Source organism: Motacilla alba, chromosome 4 (genome assembly GCF_015832195.1).
Source record: "Motacilla alba alba isolate MOTALB_02 chromosome 4, Motacilla_alba_V1.0_pri, whole genome shotgun sequence".
Lineage (NCBI taxonomy): Eukaryota > Metazoa > Chordata > Aves > Passeriformes > Motacillidae > Motacilla > Motacilla alba.
In genome coordinates this window covers 41455807-41462985 of record NC_052019.1, presented here as the reverse complement: position 1 = coordinate 41462985, position 7179 = coordinate 41455807, and the positions used below count along the sequence as shown (strand labels likewise).

Genomic DNA, 7179 nt, shown 5'->3' with positions numbered 1-7179 from the left:
AAGCTGTGAGAAAACAAATGCTTGGACTCAAGGAGCAGAAATGTATTATTTGGTCTCATTTAATTAGAGGAACTAAAGTAGTTAACAGAAGTGAGTCCTGTGGATGAAGAGGCAGGTTAAAATAGGTTTCAATTTGTTTTGGATAAGTGGCTATACTGAGATGGTTGCATGTTTTACAGTGTATTGAAGCAAACCCTGTGAAGATTAGAGCTCCTGAAACCTATTTCTAGAAATAAGCTGTGACTGCTGTTTACCAGGCAGTGGGATCCCTGTGAGTGTGTTTGGTCTTCACTGCACTATGGCAGTAAATACTGTTATAGAATGTGTGTGAATTTCTGACTCTTAAAAATGACATTTATCAATGTAACTGGTTTTGAAAATAATGATTTAAAGAATGGGTTTGAAATGAGTGAACTTTTTCCTATTGCTTATGAGGTACTTTAAAAAAACACTGATTAGGAAAAACAGAGGTTAAATCACAGTTTAATCTTGTGTCAGTCCAAATGGCCACCACAGAACAAATGCTGGTAAAATCCTACTTTGAGTTATTTTGACAACATCAACAGTATTTAGGGACTTAAAAATTGAATATGTGCAAATGCCATCCAGTATAATGTAAAACTTTATCTCCAGCTTTCAGCAGTCATTCTGAAGTTCTGTGTGTTGTGGCTAGATACAATCCACGCTTTTATGCGTGCAGATGGTGTTTTTAACCAGCTGTACCACTGTGATGTAAAAGGAATTCCTTGTAACATAGAAGGGCACCTCATCAGCTGAGGGGAATGCAAGGAGAAGTGCTCTAAATGAGCCCGTAGAAACATCTGTTGCAGTCATAAATATATATGAGTCTGTTCAGCTGTATAGAATTAAAATTATGTTTCAATAACACTTATTTTAATAAGCCATAAAAGAGATTGCATTGCAAATTATAGATGCTGACTGAATTTTAAAATCAAACTAATGCTTATTTTTGTGCTGCATTTTCATATCATGGGTAACATTGTGTTTCCCTTAATACAGTTAGAAATAAAGCATTTGGCAAAGAAAGTAACAGGCTTGCCCTGTATTTTTTGTGAAGAGTCATGTTTGGGCTAGAAATTATTAATACATTTGAAATGTATTTGTATATTACTCTTCACTTAAGAAAAAAAAATAGGAAATTATCTCCTCTTTATCCAAGTGTAAAGTCTCTTTAACATTCCTGTCATCTTGGAACTAGTAAAAAAGGCTTTTTAAATGAAGCTTCTCATTGTCTTCAATGGTTAATGGATTTAATTAGTTTATAAATTAGGTTAATTGTTTTGCAATATTTGCAGTCTTAGAGAGCTCTTGTCAATGCTTGTAAGGTCACAATGAGTTTCTATACACTTGAGAGAAAAGAGAGAATGAGTCATACCTATATCCCAAGGATGGGATTGTTTTCTTAAGTCTTAATGGCAGAATTCCCATTCACCTAAGTAGGACAAAATTTCTATTTCGTCTCTTATATTTCTTACCTGCAAAATAACTTTCTTAACATGTTTTCAAAGTTGTGCTTCTGTCAATCCCCAGTAATATTTCTTTCTGTTTGTTTTCCAGAATGATTCTGTGGTTTAACCCTGGCCAACAACTAATGACAGCCACTTCCACTTCTCCCCTATCCCCACCACTGCCATGAGGGGAAGAGAATTGGAAGGGTAAAAGTAAGAAGACTCTTGGGTTGAGGTAAAGACAGCTTAATAGGGAAAGCAAAAGCTGTGCACACAGAGCACAAGGAATTTGTTTCCTATTTCCCATGAGCAGGCAGGTGTTCAGCTGGCTCCGGGAAAGCGTGGCTCCATTGTGTGTGGTGATTACCTGGGGAAAAAGGTGTCATCACTCCAAATGCCCTCCTGCTCCTTCTTTCCTCAGCTTCATAGGCTGACCATGATTTCAGATGCTATGAAATACCCCTTTGGTCAGTTGAGGTCAGCTGTCCCAAATGTGTCACCTCCCAGCCTCTTGTGCACCCCCCGCCTCCTTACTGGTGGGGAGGTGTGAGCAGTAGAAAAGGCTTTGACTCGGTGTAAGCACTGCTCAGCAATAACTGGAGCATGCCTGTATTGCCACAGTGGTTTTAGTACATACCCAAACACAGCCCCATACTAGTACTGTGAAGAAAATTCACTCTATCCCAGCTAAAACCAGCTCAAATGGCTAATTCCAGTATTTTCTCAAGTTGACCACTTGCCTGCCCTCTTTAGAGTGGTGAACTCAATTGATGATGATATTTTTCCATTATTCTTTTATCATTTTGTTCTACAGGTATAGCTTACTCTGATTTCCTACTGCAAATCCTGTTTCCACTTACTGATCATCTTCAAGCAAATATGTAATACATGCCATAATCAATCTATCTCAGTATCCTAATCAACTTCCATTTAAATGCGACACAGGTTTTATGTCTGTCTGGATTTGCTAATCTAACTGATATAATTTTGATTTATTAGAAAAGTTCTAAATACTGTTACACTGTCAATGAAAAATAAGACTCCTGAAGTAGTCTGAAGAACATGCAAGTTGATATTTAGCACTTAAATTTTTTAAATAACCCATTTAACTATAAATAATGTCATTAATACTTGAAGAGCAGACTACTTACTTACAATGCTTAGCAGTGTATTAAAATTATCTCAGAATATTTGAATAGTGATTTAAATGAAATGTTGAAATGTATTAATCTTTTTACTCCTCATTTAGGAAGAATACAATAATGAAAAAATGAATGGTCTGAAATTTGTGTGCACTGCTCAGAGAGAAGCTTGGATAATTCCTACTCCCGAAGGACTATTTCTGTCAGGCCTTGTTATGCTTGACTTGTACCTTTGTTGGGAACTGCTCTGTCAAATTGGTGTTTATTTGATATATATTTAATTTCTCTTCAGTAAATTTGTCCAAACACATGCATGATGTGCACACATGCCTGGTTGTATGTTAAGAAGATGAGCAGAAAGGGACACTGGGAGATGTCAATCCATGTTTTGGGTAGTTGTGGCTGTCTGTATGCTGATAGGCATCTTCAGCTTGACTGCACCTTCTACGAACATTCGCTGGCTCCTGCCTCAAGGTGGAGCTCTTATATTTGCAATGGAGATAAAGACTTGAAGAGCATTTTCTTCTCCCAAATGCTGTTTCTGATTTGAATAGATGTATGAGTTATATCGGTAAAGAAAAACAGCGAGCAATTTTCCTCCCCCTCAGCAAAAGCTGGAGTCATCAATGTGTCACACAGGTGGATGGGCCTACAACACTGATTTTTATTCAACCTGACACCACCTTTTGTAGGCTCTGGAAGATGCATACCTTTCACTTACAGTAGGATTATGACAATGTGTGCATTCCAGCTGTCAAAGGCAGTGCTGTTCTTCTTGTGGCTCTTTGTAATTGGGAATGTTTTCCCAGAAGACAGTATGTGTGTGTGTATTGTGTTCCAATTAAGACTATATGAGACGGTTATGGCAGGCTGTCAAATCAATGGGACGCTGGGAATATTTTAGTCTCCATGCTATAGTCTAAATAACCTTTTAAGGACTCTGTTCCCTCAATGTGGTAAATAAATGCTGAATGTTTTATACTTAATAGGCCTTGGAGTAATGTGTTCCACATGGCTTTATTGCTGGAATGAGACGTTCTTATCACTAAATACACAATAGTGACATGAGGTCATTTCAGCATGAAGAAATGCATAAATCTTATAGATGAATGAAGTCAGTTTATTGTGAAGTTTAGTTAAACAGGAATACTCTAAAGTAACCTTGGTGGCAAATTTAAGGAAAGTGAGAGAAATCCATAAATACTTAATCTAGTCATCTTTGATCTCTCAGTTTAATACTATAAATGTCTGTCTCAGCTGGATTTGTGAAAGTGATGCTCATTTCCTGCCTATTTATATTTCTTTCAGTGAGAGTATCTTTATTCTGGTCACTTAAAACATTGACTATATAGTGCATTTCTAAAACTTCTTTCTTCAGAGTGTATGAAAAAAATTGTGCCAAGCCTCTCTCTTAACAAGTGCAACAAATGACCTGCTATTAGGTCATTTTGTGTGAAGTTTACCAGAAGTGAGAAGAAATTAAATTAGGCCCTGAATAGCTTGTGCAACCTGAATTGGGAGCAGGTCTGGAGGACTCTGCTGGGCTGGGTACCAAGTGCCCATTGGTGAGGGGGTTCCCACTTTGAAGCCAGTGTTCTATACAGAACTGGGTGACATCCTTTTTGTTAAGATGCTTACTCACCAAAAAATGTGGCTTCTAATTTCTGGCAGTATTGGTAAAATGGGAATCAATTAGCTTTGACTGGCACAAAAATGGAAAAAAAAACGTTCTTGAATGGTGAAACATTTTAATGTTCTGAAAGCCAACATTTTGATAATTTGGGCCTAGACTGGGAACATGGACACTTCAAGATCATGCACAAAAATGAACGCAAATTCCTTATTTATATTCAAATCTTGATTTCTATGGATGTTTTATTTGCATATTAATGATGAATGGTTTTGTCCATTTTGTTCAATTGCCTCCAAGTTTTCTATTTTTTTACCTGTTACTTAGAACTTATTTTGTGCTTCTAATATGTGTATTGATTCATGAAGGGAGAGAATTCACTTTAAGTAAGTATCCTTCATCACTGTGACAGATTGGTAAAAAATAACAGCAACACTGATTCATATCTTAGTGATGTAAATGATAATTCTGCTATAATTCTAAACCTAGTTCTTCTATTAAAATTACTGGGATGCAAGTAGTTCCAGCTGGTTGAAATAATTCAGTTTTCCCCTAAAGAATACTGAGCCTGAAATATGAATAAGTAGGACTGAAAATTGTGATAGTTTGAGCTTTTTGCCTTTTTTTTTTTTTTTTTGATTGATTGTTTGGGGAGCTCTTCCTTGGGAGGAGTGGAGGAGTTAATCCTTGTGTTGTGGAATTAGTCTGTTTGCCTTAGTTGCCTTAGTCTGTGTTGGTTGTCTTGCACAGTGTTTTTCAGAATATTTAGGGACATGTTTAATACCCTTGATGAGAACAGATGTTGAAATTCTCTGCTAACAGGAGTCCAAGGTATTTGGCTGTGCAGTCAGTTCTTCCAATTTACTTCTGTGTTTTCTATGTGTTTTAGGTGCCCTGGGCCCAGTTTTTGAGTAATTTTGGTTCCTGCCTCATATCCTATTTATGGTTCTTGGATGGTTCATGTCTGTGCTGAGAAAGACAAAGATAATTCCTTATAGCAATATTTAAAGTTATTTGAAACTAATTGCAGGCTATCTGAAACCCAGAGCACAGTTTTGTCAGTTTATCCTGAGTTGGTGAGAATTAACTTGGACTTGCTTTCAGACTAAGAAGCAACTGAACACAGCCTTGGCAGTTGTTAGGACTTTATTGCAGGATAATGATGATGATTATTTATTGTTGTTGTTCTAGTATGCATGCATGAGTGCTTCCTCTTTGTTTTATAGGTAAGTTTCTTAATTTTAGAGCTTGTATCCACCAAAATTAAAATTAATGTGGACTAAACCTTCTATCCCTGTCCCATCTTTCTTCTCAGCTTATTCTGAGAGCTTTACTTTCTGTATTTCTGCTCAGCTTTTCAGAAGTGCTGTAGAGAGCAGCATTTAAAAATCAAACTGTCAGTTTCAGACCCTGCTCTTGCTTATCTATGCTGGTTCCAGCTGGCAGCTTCAGCTCAGCTCAGCTTGGAGTGGTTGGTGTTGTCAGAAGCAACCCTTGCTATCCCTCTCAGCAAAAGTGATCTGGAAAACATGGCAGAAGGAAGACGATGAACTGAATAAGCTTCTAGTCAGCTAATAAGGGTAAGTTCACAAATCCAGCAGGACTTGAATGTCTGAAAAGCATACTAATGCTCATGTTTCCTGAGAAGGGCTTGCTGTACTGTTTGGCCTTAGCAGAACTTATGTAGGTGGATAACTTATTTCACAAAGATACTGCTCCCCTTCTGTCAGACAAGGTATGCCATCAGGAAAGAATCTCTAAAATTTATGAACTGCAGACTCACTTGCATTTTTCAGCCTTTGCTGGTATTTTATATATGCTGATAAAATAATGAATAGAATATTAAAAACATGCTCCCATTTTCTTTAAACTTTCTGGCACATTTATTTTGTTAAAAAGATATCTGAAAGAGAATAAATTAATAATGTTGAGAGACTGACTTGATTAGGAAATTAAATGATAAAGTATAGATGTCAGCCAAGTTGTCCTGTCACTCTTTTCTCAATTCAGTGGTCTCTAATCTTATCCTCCTCCAAATCATTTTCAGAGTGAATGAACTTGGAATATTTCCTTGGGATTTCAGCAAGTTGTGACACTATACAAATATCAACTTTACTTGTTTAAGATGAATTTGAACTGGGTATTACGATGCTCTCAGAATATATCTGAATAACTGAAAGTGCTGCATTTTGTGCGCATATGAGTGGGTACCCATTGATCAGACACATGCTGAACAGACACCACCTGTAAAGAAGAATAGATCCTATACAGAACACTATTGTGTGAATTGATTTTCCTAAATGAATGCCTTTGGCATAGCAGCCGGAAAGAAGAAAAATCTATGGGGAAAAAAACCCCCTCAAGCAAGCATGTGAAGTGTATGCTTCAGTAAATATGTTTTAATACATCTGTAATTTTTTTATTTATGCATCACACATATAATGAATTTTGTTAAGTGATTCTAAAATAAAAAAAAAAACAAAAAACATTAACCTCATTAGTTTTTTTTTTCTGTCAGTCAGGCTGTTAGAATATCTTCACACTATTTATAAGTTCTGGAAATCTTGCTCTTACCAAAATAACATTTCTTGAGCATTGAGTTACCCATTTCTGTTAGTGCTCTTCTGCTGTGTCCATCACCAGGTTATTTGTTTTCCTGATCTGTTCCTGTGGGAACCATGTGGTTTTAATTACATGTTGTGATGTGGGATTATCTTTTTTGCTTTGGCAAGATTGCTTAATGTCGTTCCATCTCTGTAATGAAAAAACATGTATTTTTCAGTTGGCATAAAAATATTGTCAGACAATAAATTAGTGATAATTCTTTCCTTAAATTCCATTAGACTGATATTTTGGTACTCCTTATTTCTTCTTTGAAGTTTATTGCTGTTGTTTTTAAAGTATTCTCACAAAAAATCTTGCTGTACTGTGCTGATGT

General features: G+C 36.4%; 1 long non-coding RNA gene across 12 annotated transcripts in view; it reads left to right on the top strand.

Moving 5' to 3' along the window:
- The first annotated feature begins 2 nt into the window (after positions 1-2).
- Positions 3-7179, top strand: part of LOC119700172 — a 104895-nt gene continuing 97718 nt past the window's right edge. For 10 of the 12 annotated variants that reach the window (XR_005256696.1, XR_005256687.1, XR_005256695.1 and 7 more), the window contains exons 1-2: positions 3-271; positions 1579-5821. This is a non-coding gene — a long non-coding RNA (uncharacterized LOC119700172). The remainder of the gene's footprint in view (positions 272-1578; positions 5822-7179) is intronic. The other 2 variants (XR_005256690.1, XR_005256688.1) reach the window with 2 other exon arrangements.